The following is a 21,370-nucleotide window of genomic DNA, read 5'->3' as shown; positions in this document are numbered from 1 at the left end:
ACTTGCAACTCCTTTTGCAGTGGACGCTGAAAGTGCGTCTCCTGGAATTCAGTTAGAACTCACTGACTTTCAGTATACCGCTGGGATCAGGCAGAGGTTACGCACTGCAGATAACATTGATGTAGTTTACCAAATCTTCACTCGAGAAAAGTTTCCACATCTCTTTCCAACAGCTGCTTGAATCTGCAGTACGTTTGGGACCACACATTTGTGTGAATGTCTTCTCTGAACAATGAAATTAACTAAACTGAAGCTTTGGCGCAGTCTTACTGACGTTCATCTGAATGGTGCAATACGTTTAATGACCAAGAATCTCACTCCAAACATCGACATGGGAAAAATATTTAAACCAATTGCAGAGTGACGAACAAGGATTTTCTTTGTATTTCATAAGCAGTAAGCCATGTACTAACTCTGAACTTACCCCTTCTCACAGTAACATTGCATGTAATAAGTTAATAGGTGTTTAACGAAAAGAGCATGTGTTTTTCTTTTATTACCATGTGACTGCGTTGCATTTGTGACCAAGAAATTAAGCCGACAGGACTGACAGTTTATAGTCTTTTTCTTCATCACTAGATCTCCCACTTCTCCACTGAATAGCGACAGAATCTGAAACGTATTGTACTGCTTGTACCTGCTGTCAATGTCAACCTATGATGTGTATTACTTTGCAGCGCTGCTCTGTTTATTACGCCACTGCGTAGTGGAATGATTATTCTTTGTCGCCGTGTCACACCTCTGTCGACCTGCAGACGGTCAATCGCGTTTCTCTCGTCAGATAGTGTCAACTACTCACGAGTTCGTACTTCATGTTCCATTTCCTCTGAGCTCGCTTCCTTCAAAAAGAAAAAAAAAGGCCAGAATGCCAGCCTTTTGTTTTTTTAGAGGAAGCGAGAACTATACATTCGAGCTCAGAGGAATGTAGGACATGAAGTATGAGCTGGTAGCTCAAGGGAAAATTTCAGTAATAAAATATCCCACATGGACAGACGTGGTAAAACAACACAACTGTTTTACAACGAAATATTTCACATGCATAGCTTTAAACAACGAGATGGTGCATAAAAAGTTGCACACCAGCGTAAATTCATCTGATTATGTTGATGACAGAAATTGTTGTTTATTCGATAACATTTTTGTGTAACACAAGGGAGGGTACACTTCCGTAAATACTATGAGCAGTTCTTATTTGTATTGTACTATTAAATTAATTACAAGACTTAAAAGGACATAACAATCTACTGTGACTACAAACTCAAGTGTGAACTATAGATTATGTATTGTTGGCAGTCTTCTGTCCTGTTCGCAAGTAAGACAAAGAGAGCTGCTAGCACATTATGCCTACATGGCCATGCCCCGTCGGTAGCTCACATGTCCAGCCCCGCGTTCGTTTTCCCGTGCGCTGTTCGAAAACGAACAGTGTATAAACAGTCCGTTTGTGCTTTGATGAAGACTCTGCCAGGCACTGAAGTGTTAATTGGAGAGTAGTCATGTATATTTGGATGCAGTATGTATGAGGGACAGGCAAATGACTGTTCTTGTACATTGGCAAACCCCACTGTCGTTTTCAGAGAGTTCTTCGTACTACTCTAGCAATACGTGCTTGTCTACATCTGTACTTGAAAGCACCGTACAAATACCAAAGCACACAGAAGTACTAATGAATAATAAATTTTTCCTTTAAATTCTTCCTTCTTACTTCATATGTGTGCCAATAAGAGCCCTTTCTTCATGTGGAAATCACAATTACGTGATCTGTCGCTGAAAAGCACGCTACCGGCTGCCGTGTCATGGCCGGTTCTCACTAGGGCCGCCGCGTGTCAAAACCGCAGGGCAGAGCCTTGGTTGCCATGCGAACACCGTCAGCGGCGCGGTATAGCGGGGGGCTCTGCGTAGCGGTTGCCCATGTGGAGCTGGTGCCGTTGCCGCTGCCGCGTGCCGTGCTGCAAGTCCGCGCCTCCGGTCACAGAACGTGCTGAGCGTGATGTCACGTACAGAACCCCTGGCCACAAGAACTTTCGCCGAAGTGCTGGTGCGGGACGCGGCACCAGCCATGAAATCCTTCTCATCCGGTTACAAGGAAAGTATTCTGTGAAAAAATGTGATTATTCTTCATTGTACAGCCTGATATATTTGCTCGATAAAGGACTGAATTTCTTTTCGTTATTCGTCGTAGTTACTTGCTGTACCACTTTAAAGTAAACCGCTACACGAAAGTTTATTGAGTGTGCTGAGGTAAAGACGCATTGCGTAGACTTTTCCTATAATTTATTTTAGGTAATACATTACTGCGTATGAAATTTAGCCAACATATCGAAATTGTTTTTAAAGTTCAGAGCAGAACGATAGCTATCATCATTTTTGAGACATTGGATGAAATGCCAGCGCAGGGTCGGGTGCTACGCGACCAGTTTGTTTTATTTTATTTTTATTTTTCAGATGATAGCTCGTAAAGAGCCACGTATTTTGTCACCGTAGAAGTCCGCAAAATCTATTTACCTATTGAGATGTTAAAGTAACTATAGTTTTTCTCAATGGATCACTTATTTAAATGGAATTTAATAGCGTGTGAAACGAGAGTAACAGTGATGCGGAACTCATCAATATTTACAATAATCTATACAGGGTGTTACGAAAAAGAACGGCCAAACTTTCAGGAAACATTCCTCACACACAAATAAAGAAAAGATGTCATGAGGACTTGTGTCCGAAAACGCTTAATTTCCATGTTAAAGCTCATTTTAGTTTCGCTCAATGGAGCACGTTATCATGGTTTCATACGGGATACTCTACCTGTGCTGCTAGAACATGTGCCTTTACAAGTACTACACAACATGTGGTCCATGCACGATGGAGCTCCTGCATATTTCAGTCGAAGTGTTCGTACGCTTCTCAACAACAGATTCGGTGACCGACGAATTGGTAGAGGCGGACCAATTCCATGGCCTCCACGCTCTCCTGATCTCAACCCTCTTGACTTTCATTTATGGGGGCATTTGAAAGCTCTTGTCTACGCAACCTCGTTACCAAATGTAGAGACTCTTCGTGCTCGTATTGTGGACGGCTGTGATACAATACACCATTCTCCAGGGTTGCATCAGCGCATCAGGGATTCCATGCGACAGAGGGTGGATGCATGTATCCTCTCTAACGGAGGACATTTTGAACAATTCCTGTAACAAAGTGTTTGAAGTCACGCTTGTACGTTCTGTTGCTGTGAGTTTCCATTCCATGATTAATGTGATTTGAAGAGAAGTAATAAAATGAGCTCTAACATGGAAAGTAAGCGTTTCCGGACACATGTCCACATAACATATTTTTTTTCTTTGTGTGTGAGGAATGTTTCCTGAAAGTCTGGCCGTACCTTTTTGTAACACCCTGTATAGACCTACAGACGTTAAACCGAAAGTAATTTGCTTCTGTGTCATCAGACATAATTTTCTAACTATCTATACAACTATTGATTATTTCGTTCTGTTCGTGAAAACGCTTTTTCTTGCTGCAATGTACTATATTTGTTCCAGACGCGTTCCGACCTTAACTCTGAAGCATCTTCAGTGGAATGATCCAATTTTGTTTTGATATGCGACATTTTAGTCCTGTAAAACAATTCACATCTTACTTTTTTACGTAAATAAGGGATTACATATAGTTAACTGAGCTTTTGCCTGACTTATACGTTTCCTCTCATATGGTGACATGCTGAAATTTGCACTAAAACTTGAGTTACAGAACATAAGCACTTTTCATTTTCGTACTTTTTTCTTCACAATTTTTATGTTCTTTGCGCCAACTGGTGTAGAGCACTATTATTCTTCGGTCACTCACTGTTGTGATTTAAAGTTAACTTTCTCTTTTCCTATTTAGTTTGTTTATCTACATGTTGCTAATACAACGAATTGTATGCTGAAAACTAATGTCTGTTCATTTCTGTTCTTCTTCTGTTGTCCAGAGCGAGTTATAGAAAGTTGAATGTGAATGCAGTAGCTGTCAGAGGGTGGTTGGAAGTTTTGGTTTTCAGCTGATTTGAGTTTTGGTTTAAATGTGGAGATGTTCAGGTAAGAGTAAACTCACTTCTTACATCAACAGATAAAATAGTAGAATAATATCTGAACAGTAACAGAGATACATACACAAATACATCACAAGTGATATACGCTAGAGACTATGTTAAACAAATATTCTGGCAATAAATACGCAGCTGACCTACCTAATAAAATGTGATGTTATTTGCATCTGGGTCGTATTAACAAGAAATACAATTCGTCTCACTATTTGTTTGCTATGCTCTTCAGCCTGAATACCGTGGTGATACAGTGCGCCACGATAGCCTATCCAGCGTAGGCGTTCACATCTCTACGTAACTACTGCATCGTACATCCATTCTAATCTGCTTACCGTTGGCAAGCCTTAGTCTCTTTCTACAACTTAGCCTCCATTACCAAACTGACGATTCCTTGATGACTCAGAATGTGTCCTTTCAACTGGTCCCATCTTTTAGCCAAGTTGTGCCATAATTTCCTTTTCCACTTCAGTTTATTCCAGTACCTTTTCCTTAGTTATACGACCTACATATCATCCCTTCAGCATTCTTTTTTAGTACCACATTTTGAAATCCTCCATTGTCTTCTTGACAGTACCGTTCATCATCCACGTTTCGCTTACCACAAGGCTGCACCCCATACAAATAGCTTTATAAAATACTACCTGACATTTAAATTTATCTTCGTTGTCAGCAAATTTTCTTCTTCAGAAACGCTTTCCTTGCTGTGGGCTGTCTGCATTTTATATCCTCTCTGCTCCTGCCTTTTCAATTACTGCTTCCGTTTTAAGTCTTTGGAGTCTTACAACTGCAGTTTGGTTTCTGTACAAGTCGTAGAATATCTTGTGCCCCTGTGTTTTATCGCTGATACCTCCACAGTATCCAGGAGTGTCTTTCAGTTAAGACTGTCAAAACCTTTCTCTAAATATACAAATGCTATAAAAACTGGTTAGCCTTTCCTCAGTCTGTCTACTAAGCAAAGACGTAGGATCTGTATTGCCTTGCGAAAATAGTCATTTAACAGGAATCTAACTAACATCGTGCTCATGTTAGTTTACATAGCCCCTCCCCGTCTCCTCTCTACATATTCCTTCTACCTTCCAGCCTTCTCTTCGTCACTTAGTTTTGGCTTGCCAAATGAGCTCTTGAGAGTTGCTTCTCTTTTGAGCGAAGTTTTCCTCCCTCTTCTTCTTATCTAATTTCGTCATTTGTGTTTTCGAAGTGTAAAATCGCAGTTACGGTTTTGGACCCTCTGTTAACGTCATTTTTTATACATATCTGTTTCCTATGACCTACTTTATTTGCTGTATTTTTATGTTTCCTCCTGTATTCAATTTCTTTCAATATATTGTGTTTTATCCAAGGATTTCTACTATTCCTTTTTTCCATTTAGGTGCTCTGCTGCTTCCACTACTTCTTCTCTGAAAGATAACCATTATTATTGTAATGGATTCCTTTCTCTATTTCAGTCGGTCATTGCCTAACGGTTCCTTTAAGATTATCTAAAATATCTGAGTCCTTACTTATTCCGACTCCATCTCCTTAACTTGTTACCTCTTACTATCTCTTTAGTTGTAAACTGCAGATCATAATCAGTCAATTATCGTCGGTCTGTGTCTTCACTGGGAAATATCTTACAATTAAAAATCTGGTTTCGAAAACTCTGTTCCAAATATGCATCCTCTTTCATGATCCTTAACCAGAGTATTCCAGGTGATTAAATTATACTCTGAAAAGTTTTGCCAGGTGGCTTGCACTTTCAACCCTTCCCCCAAGCCTATGTGTTCCTGCTATTTTGTCTTCCAATCCTGCTACCGAATTCCAGTCTCTCGTCATATTTTAAATTTTTTCCTCGCTTAACTATCTGAACAATCTCATTTATCGGACATTGTTTGAATCTGTTCATCATCTGTGGTGTAGGTAGGTATGGAAAGATGTATCACTGTGCTGTGGCTGATAACTTCGTGTCAATCTTGGTTATGATAATGTTAACGGCAGTTTAGAGGTGGAGCTTTCCTTCTCCAGTGTTGTAACTCGCCTAGCAAGTCTCTCTCTCTCTCTGTGAGTGTATGTGTGTGTGGATGTGTGTGTGTGTGTGTGTGTGTGTGTGTGTGTGTGTGTGTGTGTGTGCGCTTGCGTGCGCATTTGTCGATGGGATATGACAGGGGAGGGAGCATATGAAATACGGTGTTATTGCCAATGTTCTCATACAGTGAATACTTACAGATTTGGTAGTCATGTTAAGTAGCTACGGTCAAATAATAATCTTGCTGGAGGTCTAAGGCCAATGATTAGAATTTTTTGTCTTTGTCTCCATATATATATTTTGCTTAACAAAACGTAAATCTTGAAGTAATTCACTATAACCATAGAGGACTCTGTTAGTCACTGTGCGGAAGATGAATTGGAATAAAAAACCTGTTATGTATGAATGTAGTATTAATAATATCCTGCTTGATACGATCACATCATTCTAATATCTGGGTGTAACGTTGCAAAGCGTTATGATATAACGGCCATGTAAGGGATTGTAGTAAGAATGGCGAATGGTCGACTTAGGTTTACTGCGAGAATTTTTTGAAAGTGCGGTTCATCTGTAAAGGGTACTGCATACAGCACCCTATTGCCACCTAATCTTTAGTACTGCTCGAGTGTTTTGGATCCACACTATGTGTAATTGTGGGAGGATATCGAAGCAATTCGGAGCAGCGCTGCTAGATTTGTTACCAGTAGAATTACAGAGGTGCTTTGGGAACTCAAATAGCAATGCCTGGAAGGAAGGCGACGTTCTTTTCGAGGGACACTATTAAGAAAATAGGGATAACTGTTATTTGATACTGACTGCAGAAGGATTCTACTTCCGCCAACATAGATTTAGGGTAAGGGCTACAAAGGTAAGATACGAGAAATAGGGCTTGTTCAAAAATGGCTGTGAGCACTATGGGACTTAACATCTGAGGTCATCAGTCCCCTAGAACTTAGAACTACTTAAACCTAACTAACCTAAGGACACCACACACATCCATGCCCGAGGCAGGATTCGAACCTGCAACCGTAGCTGACGCGCGGTTCCAGACTGAAGCGCCTAGAACCGCTCGGCTACATCGGCCGGCAAATAGGGCTTGTACGGAGTCATATGAACGGTCATTTTTCCTTCGCTCTGTTTGCGTGTGGAACAGGAACGTTAATGATCAGTATTGGTACACGGTATCCTCCGCTACGTATCACATTGTGCTGTCCGCCCCCGGTAGCTGAGTGGTCAGCGTGACAGAATGTCAATACTAAGGGCCCGGGTTCGATTCCCGGATGGGTCGGGTGTTGTGTTGTCGCCATCTACGCATAAGTCACCGAAGTGGTGTCAAATCGAAAGACTTGCACCCGCGAACGGTCTACCAGACGGGAGGACCTAGTCACAAGACATTTGCATTTACCGTATTGTGCTAATGGAGTACGTATGTAGATGTAGATGCTGAATGCATCTAACTATAGCGACAAGACCGATGCATGATACCGAAAATTGCCTTCTTGCATTGTGCTGGTACGTTCGCCGCAATAACTGGCACAGCAGTGACTGAAAAAGGTATTTCATTCATGTTCCAATCCCCTTTAAATACCAAGGGAAGCAGGAGTTCAGACACTTTTTAGTACAGAACCAAATGTAAGAATTATGCCAGAATCGGCCAGAAAGAAAGAGATGAGTATGTGATGCACAGCTTAGCAGAGAACCATACTTTCTACTTCGAGATGACCTTGTTTATGTACTATGCTACTGTATTTTACGACAGGATGGCGAAGATAAAGAAAATGTTCGAGTCTCGATAACTGATGCAGATGACCTTACTGAATTCAACTTGGCAGATGCCTGACGCGAGCGACGTGGCCTTACACCTCATGGGTTGGGAAATCGATACTGACCATCAGATTCCACAAAGGAAACGCCTGGAAACGCCGAGCAATCTGTTGCATTGTTTTACTGCTGCCGCTTACTGGATTGAAATGCCACCAGGGTCTGAAACACAGGGGGAGGACCCATGTGCGCCTCGGCAGTGCGCCGCAAAATGGGAAAGGCGTTTATTATACATAGACTCATGGGTTAAACTACATCAAAAGGTGAAGAATTATACATATTATTGTTATGATCTTCGGCGGCTGTGTGGAATATAGTGGGGGAGGAGCACAACGGGTGACAGTGTTTGTGATCCGTATGTCTACATCATAATCGATTGCTTAGTGATGGAAATGGAAATGCCTTGTGGCTAGGGCCTCCCGTCGGGTAGACCGTTCGCCTGGTGCAAGTCTTTCGAGTCGATGCCACTTCGGCGACTTAATGCTTAGTGATGAATAATGGCCATATAATTAATTTTCACTATAGTTCTGTGAATACTGTAAAGCAACAAATTAACTTTAAAATATTAAGGCAAGATGATCAAATCAGATGTGAACATTTTTTACAATTGACGAATGAATGCTACATAGATTAGCCTGTAATATGTTAAGGTAATACTAACTGTAAAAGTTTCCGAATGGTGGTCCGTAGCGAGAACTTACACACTGCACACATTGCGAGTCCCTATTTCTTTAGAAGAAGCGCCATAGCAGTTGATCGTATGGAAATGTTCAACAGCTTTCAGTTTAACGATGAGCGTCATAATCCATGTCTCACGTTTCAAACACTAAGTTAGGTCAAATGCATTTCGCCATTCACTGTTGAGTTATTATTATTATTATTATTATTATCGTCATCATTATAATGATTATTATTCTCATTCGCACTACACAGCAATCCATCTTCTACAAATCTGCAGACCCACTGTCTTCACGTCTACGTAATCTGTTTGTTTTGGAGATTCTCAGGTGAAGTGAGTCTTATTGTCATTTCAACACCCTTCCAACAACCTTAGTTATATTGCTGATGCCAGATGTACTTATCGTGTAACATTTTCATGACACATCTCGTAATTGTACCTCGTTGGTCGTAAATTTCAATAAAATTACACTTCAGTCGCTGTCGTAATGCTTACCTCATACTCTACATCGGAATAATTTATTTACTATGGAACGACTTGGTTTTACAATCTCATAAAATTAGAGTCGAATGTCCTTCGCTCTGATTCTCCGTTTTTCTGTGCATTAACAACAAGCTGATGACGGCAGATGTTTGAGTCGAAATTACGATTAGACTTAACGACCATCGGTGGATACATATTTCCCGTTATTTTTATTGTGACTTGAGATTTAGTGGTAAGGTAGTGGAGCTTCCCGTTGCGAGGCCACATTCTGCACGCCATTCTTTCCCCAATACATGTTATCAATAGAGAGATAACGATGCAACCACTGTACATGTAAGCAGCGCCTCCGTTGGCCCGTGGAGACGCCTCGAATTGGCCAGTGATAAGTAGTATCGGCTAGGACAGCGTTTGGCCAACCTCCTACATAACTCTCTGCTTGCGGTCGCCTCTGTCTGTCTCTCTTAGAGGCAACTCCAAAGCCGTAAGGGCATGCCCCCAAACATCTTCATTGCTAGTGATGGTTTCTATGTTTTCGTCATACAAATATTGTATGGTTACTATTTTATACATTACATGTTTTTGTGTTCGAGATACTGAACACATTAGTCATTACATTTTCTGGCCTCTTTACGTAGTTGCGGTTCATTGATAGGAGAACGGATTTAAGTATGGGGAAATTGGCCATGTATGTACAATTTATAGAGCTCTAAAGTTTCCGTTACATCAAACAGCCAGTCACACAAATGCAAAATCCCATACCTTTTGCGTCACGAAAGTTTTCTTTTTCTGTTCGTGTAAGTCATCAGCAGCCGTTTATAGCCCACTGTATGATATAGGACACTTCCAGACTTTCTTCTGTACAACACGAGATACCACTTTTCGCAAAATTTGTTCTGTATGTTTGTTTATAACATCAATCCCCCTTCCATTACATTACCTTCTACATCTTTTTTATTACAAGGAATCCAACACAGGAAAACTTTAGCCCATCTCCCATCATTTCGTCTCGCTGTATGCCAAGCCACCTCTTTCACACTCTTTAACAGTCTTGGTTAGCACACCGGACTCGCATTCGGAAAGACGAATGTTAAAAAGGCGTGTAGCCCAAGAGACACGAATATCAATATTTTATTCAGCGAGTATTTGAGGATGACATTACTTAGTGATTTGCTACAAACTTTACAGATAATTTCAAATTTTTAACAAATATTTTATCGCATTAACTCCTATAAAATGACGAAAGTAAAACGTTTATTGCTTCTTACATTTTCGCTCTTCATACAATAAAACTGCAGTATGAAGTATGATGTTTTAATTTATTTTCTCTTTACGACTGACTGCAAAAACTTGTTCGAATGGCTCTAAGCACTATGGGACTTAACATCTGAAGTCATCAGTCCCCTAGACTTAAAACTACGTAAACCCAACTAACCTAAGGGCAGAACACACATTCATGCCCGAGGCAGGATTCGAACCTGCGGTCGTAGCAGCAGCGCGGTTCCGGACTGAAGAGCCTAGAACCACTCCCCCACAGCGGTCGTTTTACTGACTGCATTCGCAACACGTTTGCAGACACTGTTTCCGTATATCACTGAATGTAACAACAGAATTATATCACTGAACGACGCATAGCTCACGAGATTTAACGCCATAAACACTGAGAGGCAAGAAAAACTGCCGCATCGTACATGACGTTTAAATTTATTATTTCTTGATTACTAACCCTATTCACAGCACTTTTCGAAAAACATTTTACACGGGCGTAAAAGGGCAAATCCACAGGTCAAAAGCTCATCCTAAACACCTGGAACGATTTCAATCAAATTTGGACACATATTAGTTACGATCTTTAAAGCAATACTGCGAATGTAAGAACCATCAGCATCCTATTGGGGTGGGTGTGATTCGGTGGGCAAAGAAGGGACTAGAAGGGATACGGACAGAAAAAGATGGATAAGTAGGAGATTGACGCAGACTGTGAGGGAGAAGGCAATGGACAAAGAGAGGCGAGCCGGCCGGTGTGGCCGAGCGGTTCTAGGCGCGTCAGTCTGGAACAGTGCGACCGTTACGGTCGCAGGTTCGAATCCTGCCTCGAGCATTGGTGTGTGTGATGTCCTTAGGTTAATTAGGTTTAAGTAGTTCTAAGCTCTAGGGGACTGATGACCTCAGATGTTTAGTCCCATAGTGCCCAGAGCCATTAGATCTTTTGAGAGAGAGGCGAGGTGAAAATGGACAGAGAGAAGGTAGACGAGCAGATGGACGTAGAACATAGAGAGCAGATGGACAGAAATAGTAGCAGAGAGATAGGGAAGAGGAGATGAAGAGGGAGGGATGACAAGTGAATGGCGAGAGGAAGGGAAGGAGAGGAGATGGACAAAGAGAAAAGAGCAGAGGAGATTGCCAGAGAAAGGAAAACGTAGGAGATGGTCAGGGACAGGGGAAGAAAGACAGGCAGAGAGAGGGGAAGATGGAGGAGATGGACGGAGTGAGGGACAGGAGGAGGGAGGCAGAGAGAGGGGGTGAAGGAGATGGATAGAGAGAAATGGAAGGAGTAGATGAGCAAGTGAGCTTGTAGGAAGAGATGGACAAAGAGGGGAAGGAGGAGGAGATCGAAAATGATTGGGAGTTATGGAGATGGACAGAGGTTGAAGGAGCACATGGACAGAGCGAGAGGGAAGAGCAGACACACAGAGGGAGGTATAGGAGGAGATGGGGGGACTGAGGTGCTGGAGGAGAGTAACAGAAGAGGGGTTGAGGAGATGGAGGGAGAGAGGGCGAAGGAGGAGATGGACCGAGAGGGGCGGGAGGATATGGACTAACAGCAGGTTGGAATAAACAAATACCCATGCAATGCCACGTCCTCATTCTCAAAATGTACTTCAAGCTGTTTATACATTCGTATTTAAATGTTTAAGTGTCCACCCTCTTGCTGTATTCAGTTGTCTTGCTTATACAAATTCGTCAACAATTTCTGTAAGCACGTGATTATTTTCTACTATTTTCCTGTGAGGGTACTTATTACATCGCATTCGGGAGGACGACGGTTCAATCCCGCGTCCGGCCATCCTGATTTAGGTTTTCCGTGATTTCCCTAGATCACAGCAGGCAAATGCCGGGATGGTTCCTTTGAAAGGGCACGGCCGACTTCCTTTCCCATCCTTCCCTAATCCGAGCTTGTGCTCCGTCTCTAATGACCCCGTTGTCGACGGGACGTTAAACAGCAATATCCTCCTCCTCCTTATTACAGATTATTTTGGACTTACTGGAATTCATTTTCAAGCCTATTGTCATACCATATCTGTTCAGTTCCTCTATCCGTTGCTGATGATCTTCTCAATCTGAAGCAAAAAAGGGTTATCTGCAAAAGCAAGGTGATTCAGTTAAGATCAGTTAACGCGTAATCCTTCTTCACCCCATTCTAATGATCTGAAGATTACAGAAGTAGTTTTACTGGATGAAAGTCACATTTGCTTACTCCTTTCTCAATTCTGCGCTCTTCACCCTCTTAATGTAAACGAATGGAAGCTATATCTCTGCTGCATGAAGGCGTGCTGGAAAGGAATGCCTCCGATTTTTTTTCATGCAAAGACCTTTCAAGTAGAACAAACTTAATTAACGTTCTACAAATTTATTCTTCATTTCTGTATATTTCTTTCTCTGTGTAGTCACCCTGGTGACGAACATATTTCTTCAACGAGAGATGAGGTGGTTCAAACCGTCACTGTAGAATGTTTGACTTAGTTGACGGTGGCACAAACTCACCTCTGCTTGCACCGCTACATCACAATGAAAGTGAAGTCCTCGAAGGCGTTCTTTAAGTTTTCGAAACAGATGAAACTCTAATGTGGCGATGTCGGGACTGTATGGAGAATGATCGGTGACACTGAGCCAAAGACGCCGGATTGTTGCAGATGACTCGTGTGTAGTCTGTCATTGTCATGTTGAAGGTGAGAGTGCTCCATGTATCGACGAACTCTTTGAATTCGTACTTTCGGTTTTCTGAGGGTGTCTCACGCACCGCCATACGTTACACACCGCAACATAACACGCTACAATTCGGAGCCCTCTGGCGGAAGAGGGCTACCACTTGCTTCAGCGGAATAGGGAGGTCGACCGAGTAATACGCATGACATGTAACACGTCATCCGATTTACAGAACAGAATAAAATACTCGCAACCATTTCTTTTCAATTCCCCCTCGTACACATTGTTCCACAAACTCATGTAGGTAGCTGCTGTCCCTTGGCGCGCAAATATTGCCACACGGCCTTTTTTGTGGCAGAGTCTACCGCTTGCTCGTAGCCTGTTTACGCCAATCAAACTAGCAACTTTTCGTTGTTGATTCTGCCTATAACGTCGTTGAAACGTTTAGATCGTCCATCTTACGTATATACCCACTTCTAAAGCCAGCTCGCTCTTTTCCTTGGATGAGGCGTTAAGCTTTTTCCAGACGAAAATCAAGGATTCCTGTAAGTAAGTATACATGCTGTCACGAGACTGTCGGGTCGGCAGTTCTTAAACTTCTTCTGCTTCCTTCATTCTCGATTAAAAATATTTTTGTGTTTCATTGCTCAAATTTAGCTTTCACTACCTCTCTCCTTGATTTTATTGTTTCCACAGTTATCCGATCGCTCTCGTGTGTTCTTTCCCTTTTATTTTCACGCAATGAATTGCTTTCGCTACTTCACCTGAGAGTGCTTCTGGAATGCACTCATTCTTATAGTATGACCTCCTTGCTCGTCAAAACAGTGTTTCTGACATCCTGCATGACTTTATATTATGTCTGTCCATTATAAGTGACTTTTTTTGCAAACTTCTCTTCGTATTTATTTCCCATATATTCGTCTCACTGTACTTACTGATATTTTCTCGTAAAACGCAACTGGTGTCTTTATATTTTTATGCCTAAACTATTTGAAGAACTAAAACTAGATTTATGCTTTGTGTCTTAGTACTCCCTAACTTAATGTACTGTTTTATTTCGTACCTAACTAGCCTGTGATCACTAGAAATCCTGAACTGGTTTAAAACTAACACATCCCGTCCGACTTCTTTGTTGATTCGCAGCACACAGTTGATCCCTTACACAACAAATAGTGAAGCAACATCATACATAGGAACTGCAAACTACACTTCTGCTCCCATGGCTACAGTATCTGCTTGTTAACATCTTAATATGCCCTGGTACCTACAATCTTACCTTTTAGTAGAAATATATGGGTCTCGGACTCGATTACTTATCGCTTTTTTCACATTTGGAAATGACTTTTGTAATGTAAAAAATGCAAAAATGCACCTTAGCTCGACGTCTGCGTTAAACTGCAGCTCGCCTTATAACTAGCAATGTCAGTGAGGTTGTAGGATAAGTGCATACCACTCCACGTAGAACCATGCCTAGGACATCATTGCGATTGTCAAGCCAACCTACGAGTTGACTAGAGCTTAAGTTTTCCTAAGTAAGCCCTCTATTGTCCTAATATTTGTCATTGTTGTGTACGTTTACTGAACTCCTCAGGGAGCATTGAGGAAATTGGAGCAGCGTAGAAAATTCCTGCCTTAATTGCCGTCATTTGCTTCAGTAGGCTAAGGATGGGATACAGTCCTGCGGTGCATATTATGAATTACCTAAGTATTAGTAAGCATCCAACACTCAAGACTTCATCGTGTAGTTCACGAAGTGAGCAAATATTTAAACGGCAAAACCCTATTGAATCACACAGAGCCCGTACAACAAAGAGGATTCAACACAAAGGCATTAGAATACCATAGTTAAGCTGAACGTTCAGAGAGATATGGCTAACATAATCTCGGCAAATTGTAAAAGTGAACAATTGTAAACAGCCGGAAAGTATTCTTCACTTAGATAACAGAAGAATAGCTGTGTACATGGAGTTAATAAAAGTTCAGTAAACATATTATACAGAGGACATTGTAAAGGATAGAAACGAAATAAAATTATAGCAGCCAGCCACCAATTCATGGACGGATAAGTGTACGAAAGACTCATCAAGAAGCAGGGAAAGTTTACGGGAGAGATTTAACGAAATGTATTAGCCAAAAAAGGTTAATTTATACTCTAGTTTTGCGCATAACAATAAAAAGCATGAATTTTTACATTTTTATTTAAACTAAATTTCACTGCCTCTTTATGACAATCATGAAGTATAATCATAAATGCAAACTAAATGTAACTATACAGATAACATTGTTGCCCTGTTTCCTAAACTGTACGATATGGTGCGTGGAACCACCTAAAGTCACGTTTCTTATTTCACATGGTTGAGTAGTAGAGTTATTTCTTGATCTTTGTAATTTGTAGTGCTCATTCCTCTTCCCTCATATGGCTCTAAATTAAGAAATGTATAATGAGAAATTTTGGTCGACGTCAACCTCACGTGTAGCACTAAGTTCCATCATTGTTGTCTAAGGTGTGGTTGTAAATACGTGGATCTTACAGCAGTTGTGCAATACGTTCTTGGCCGCTCTTACCCCCGCACGAGCCATCGGCATGGAGGCGGTGACGCAGCAGCCTCATTCCGTTGCCCTTAGCGACGCTTCCCATTGGCCAGCGAGATCTGGTGTTAGCTGACACAGCGTTAGCTTGCCTTCTCCCAGTTCTCGGAATGTGGGTGTCTTCCTAACAGCAACGAGCGCGTGTTTTGGACCGCCTCACAGACTCATCTTCCAAGTATTCCCTCTCCATTGCTTTCAACTCCATTGATCCTCTTACTATGCTGCGCAGTTAGACCACATGCTAGAAGTCAGACAGCAGAAAGTTCGAATGAAATATTGACCCAGATTTATTACTGAGACAAGATATTTTTATTTTTAGCGCGGAATACACTGCGATGTACAGCACCTAAGAAAAAACTCTAGACAAATGTGTGCCATTGTGTACACCACCACTGGTGTTCGTGTCATCCACGTGCGAAAGCGTGAACGTTCATAACGCAGCCCCTATCCAGACTAACAACAATGTAAAGTCTTCATTATACAATTTAGAATGTTTTTTCCAATTATTACTTTGCGCACCAAACGCCTACAAGTAAAGTTTGTTCAATTTTTCATCTTTAGATCGTTTTAAAACTGAAATGAATGATGTAAGCCGTTTTACATGAGTTACTTTGAGGGGTCTTCCATCTAACATCCTGAAGACTGTCGAAAACAATGAGGCTTCCACAGTCAATTGTGTGAACAAGTAGAACCAAAATGATAGTTTCAGTATGCAGATCGCTTTCTTTATTTTCAAACAAAACAGCAAAATGTATAAATTAAAAGAAATATATCTGTAGGTCGAAATTGGCCATTTTTTTGAAAATAAGGATCGCAGACACTCCCTAATGGCGGAAATATCTAGTTTTGATGAATAATGAGATCAGCGTGCACACAATTGAAGGACGTGTGGGGAAACAGTAGTGATGATAATGTTCGAAAATTAGTCAGTAACGCTATGATAATGCGGGCACTTGGCCTGCTAGAGATATAAAGTTTTCAGTAGTTAAAGAGACGGTGTAACTTGTACACGTAAAGCTGAAAAATATTCTCTAGAATTATTTAATCTGTACGCATAATTATTTGTTTCTTGTTTTAGTAAAATGTGCTTTGAACATTTCATCCTCTAACTCATTCAAAGGTTGTGAAGTCTTATAAGGACCCTTTCTTTCATTACCAACGGTCAATCAATGGATGACCGAACTCATTCATATATGAAAACCTCTAGAAATGGAACACTAAATATACATCGAATAATAAGGAGATTACGGCTAAACGAAATACTTGCAACTGAAGCCACAGGAACTTGATAAGGAACAAGGGTTGTGCAAGACATCTGTCGTAAGTGTAAAACGATTATCAAAATAAAATGTGAACTACTTATTCAGTGGTGTTTGGAGCGTTGTAAACGTAATGTAAATTACTTTTGCCACTTATTTGTCACTACGAATGAGACGGCAGAAAATAACAGCAGTAAAACTAGTTGTTTTAAGGTTATATACTATCACCATAGAAGGCTAAGTTTATGTCATCTGCTGGAATGGTTATAAACTGTGTTTTCTGGGATGAATCATATTGTTCCTCTAGTTAAGATTAAGACATCTTGTATTCGGTATATATCAAGGGAAAGAAATGTGAAAAATGGCTCGTATTACAAAAGGAAATCTCCTCTAGCTCCAGGACAAAGAACCAGCAACCAGTCGTGTTTTGGCAATAAAGCAAAGAAAAACTGAGTATGTCATGAAATCCGAAAATCTGTAATATATCATTTTAATTTCATTGTTTGAGGTAGAAAATACATTGTATGACGAGGTTCTTCGAGTTTCAGAGAAACAAAAGTTTGAAATTTGAGTATCTTGGTCACATTTCTTTCTTTCCATTAATGATTTCTGCTCCTGTGGAATGTTCAGTTAAAAGTGGTATGATTAATATAGTACGCATATTTTATAACATGGTATTTTAATGTGTTTGCAGCAGAAAATATCACGTACCTTGACAACCATACGTCTTACCCGTTAGACTGACTAATGTCTTTCATCAAGTATTGCCAGGTCGTGTCTTCGCAATCATTGGTAAGCTGACATACGAAGGCCTCATAATTCATTGTCTTGACATTCGCGAAACATACAAAATAGTTGCTAAACACCAAGATAAAGAGCGCCAATAAATATTTATCCGTCTATCCATCAGTCTACGTAGAGAATAAGGAACTAAATCTTAGAGCAAATTACTACAGCTGTATCTGTTCAGATGTCTACTGTGAAATATTTTCGTCAATACAGAGCTATCAATAGCAGCGCAATGAACAATTCAAAGCAGTTAATTTACTATAGCTAACATGTCACAGGAAAATATGTATAGCCTACAAAGAACGCAAAATTAAACAAGTAGCAAAATTTTAGGATGTTTATTTACCACAGATTGCCCAACCTCTAAGTAGAGTATGTATTCGTAGATTGGGTATGTTAATGGATGTTGTCTGCTGAGTGCTTCGATTTCATAGTATTTTATGACACGTTTTCCTCTCTTTGTAACAGTACTGTATCAATAATCCCTGAATAACAGAGCTGATGTGGAAAATATGTACTTTTTGTTAGGCCTGGAAACTTTTTCACTGCTCCAGTAGGATCGCTATTGATACCTTAGCTATATTTCTCTTGCCTCTTCTCCCTCAGGCTGAATTCCGACAACCGGAAGGTACTATGTGTACAAGAGAGAAACGAAAAGTAATAAAACCGTCCCAACGGTGACAAGATCATTAAAGGTGGGATGTTTCCAGGATTTTTCTTAAATACTATGCAGTAATTTGGGTGAACATGAACGTAATATCCCCAGTCAAGAATTTGAAAAAGACTTGAGCGCTGAATAAAAAGTTATGTTCCAGGACCTTAATTAACTCGGTTTATATGAGTATGACATTACACTTGATTACATGATCACCAAATTTCCATTTTCAAATGATACAAGCGTCGTTGTGAAAAAGTTTCCTACACTGAATTCATGCAAACGGGACAATTTACTGGAAATATACACTCCTGGAAATTGAAATAAGAACACCGTGAATTCATTGTCCCAGGAAGGGGAAACTTTATTGACACTTTCCTGGGGTCAGATACAGCACATGATCACACTGACAGAACCACAGGCACATAGACACAGGCAACAGAGCATGCACAATGTCGGCACTACTACCGTGTATATCCACCTTTCGCAGCAATGCAGGCTGCTATTCTCCCATGGAGACGATCGGAGAGATGCTGGATGTAGTCCTGTGGAATGGCTTGGCATGCCATTTCCACCTGGCGCCTCAGTTGGACCAGCGTTCGTGCTGGACGTGCAGACCGCGTGATACGACGCTTCATCCAGTCCCAAACATGCTCAATGGGGGACAGATCCGGAGATCTTGCTGGCCAGAGTAGTTGACTTACACCTTCTAGAGCACGTTGGGTGGCACGGGATACATGCGGACGTGCATTGTCCTGTTGGAACAGCAAGTTCCCTTGCCGGTCTAGGAATGGTAGAACGATGGGTTTGATGACGGTTTGGATGTACCGTGCACTATTCAGTGTCCCCTCGACGATCACCAGTGGTGTACGGCCAGTGTAGGAGATCGCTCCCCACACCATGATGCCGGGTGTTGGCCCTGTGTGCCTCGGTCGTATGCAGTCCTGATTGTGGCGCTCACCTGCACGGCGCCAAACACGCATACGACCATCATTGGCACCAAGGTAGAAGCGACTCTCATCGCTGAAGACGACACGCCTCCATTCGTCCCTCCATTCACGCCTGTCGCGACACCACTGGAGGCGGGCTGCACGATGTTGGGGCGTGAGCGGAAGACGGCCTAACGGTGTGCGGGACCGTAGCCCAGCTTCATGGAGACGGTTGCGAATGGTCCTCGCCGATACCCCAGGAGCAACAGTGTCCCTAATTTGCTGGGAAGTGGCGGTGCGGTCCCCTACGGCACTGCGTAGGATCCTACGGTCTTGGCGTGCATCCGTGCGTCGCTGCGGTCCGGTCCCAGGTCGACGGGCACGTGCACCTTCCGCCGACCACTGGCGACAACATCGATGTACTGTGGAGACCTCACGCCCCACGTGTTGAGCAATTCGGCGGTACGTCCACCCGGCCTCCCGCATGCCCACTATACGCCCTCGCTCAAAGTCCGTCAACTGCACATACGGTTCACGTCCACGCTGTCGCGGCATGCTACCAGTGTTAAAGACTGCGATGGAGCTCCGTATGCCACGGCAAACTGGCTGACACTGACGGCGGCGGTGCACAAATGCTGCGCAGCTAGCGCCATTCGACGGCCAACACCGCGGTTCCTGGTGTGTCCGCTGTGCCGTGCGTGTGATCATTGCTTGTACAGCCCTCTCGCAGTGTCCGGAGCAAGTATGGTGGTTCTGACACACCGGTGTCAATGTGTTCTTTTTTCCATTTCCAGGAGTGTATTTAAATAACCAGTGAAGTCAATCACATGAATTTCCTAGAGCTAATGGTTGGTAAAAACCCCTCTTGCAAGAGGTGTAATCATAAAGTTCTAACTATCACGTCGAAAAAATATGTGTTCCATAGTTAATATTTTCTTTGTTTGTAGGTAATCGTGTACTGTCACGATAAACATAAAAATTTTGTTTGACTGCATGTATGTGCCTGTTGTCCTGGTACATACTGGGTGTACATAAAATCCGGGAACAGTTTCAATTATTTATTGCACAAGAACCAAACGTAGTACAGATATCTTACGTATGTAATTTTGAAGGGAAACCCTGAAAGTTTTTTTTTTTTCATGTATACCTCCAGAGGGTAGTTTGGTAATTTACTGATAGTCTGTTCAACGAATGTTTCGAACCAAGTACGGGAAAAAAGACGGTTCAAATGGCTCTGAGTACTATGCGACTTAACTTCTGAGGACATCAGTCGCCTAGAACTTAGAACTAATTACACCTAACTAACCTAAGGACATCACACACATCCATGCCCGAGGCAGGATTCGAACCTGCGACCGTAGCGGTAGCTCGATGCCAGACTGTAGCGCCTAGAACCGCACGGCCACTCCGGCCGGCAACTACGGTAAGAAGCCACCAACAAGGACACATTAAAGGACTGATGTATGTACCGCCTCTACAACGTGACGTAGCAGAGCTCCGGGAAAGAAAACGGGAAGCGACTGCCACAGTTGACGATGCCATGCTTGGACGAGTACGGTAAGAATTCGGTTACCGTATGCACGTCTGCCTTGTCACTCTTGGTTCGCATATGGAATGTTTGTAAAGAAACCTTTCAAGAGTTTCTCTTCATAATTCTCTATGTATGACATCTGTACAACGTTTATTTCTTGTGAATAAATAATTGAAAGTGTTCCCGGACTTTATGTACTATTTATATCCCGCAGTCATAGTACCGTAGCATTCCACTAGAAGAGTCAAATGTAAACGGTGAAGGTCATCTTCACTTTCTCAATTGGCTTTGGCTCCTCTATCGTAGTATTCCCCAGCTCGTGGTTTAATGGCTGGCGTTGCTGCTTCTTGGATGACGGTGTCCCGAGTTCGATTCACGGCCGTGTTGAGGATATCCTATGCCCGGGGACAGGGTGTGTGTTTTGTCCTCATCATTTCATGATTACCGTGCAAGTGGCTAGATTGAACTGTGCAGAGCTTGAGACTTTGTACGGGTGCTGATGACCGCGCAGTTGACAGCCCAACAAACGAAACATCAACATTATCATCACCTATCGCAGTGTTATGACACCGTGGCGCAGGCATTTTAAAGTGTACCAGCAGTGCAGACTTTTACCTGAAAAAAATAAAAATTGGTTGTA

The sequence above is a fragment of the Schistocerca serialis genome, chromosome 3, assembly GCF_023864345.2.
Source record: "Schistocerca serialis cubense isolate TAMUIC-IGC-003099 chromosome 3, iqSchSeri2.2, whole genome shotgun sequence".
Taxonomy (NCBI): domain Eukaryota; kingdom Metazoa; phylum Arthropoda; class Insecta; order Orthoptera; family Acrididae; genus Schistocerca; species Schistocerca serialis.
The sequence above is the reverse complement of the archived record's forward strand: the minus strand, read 5'-3'. Positions refer to the sequence as shown.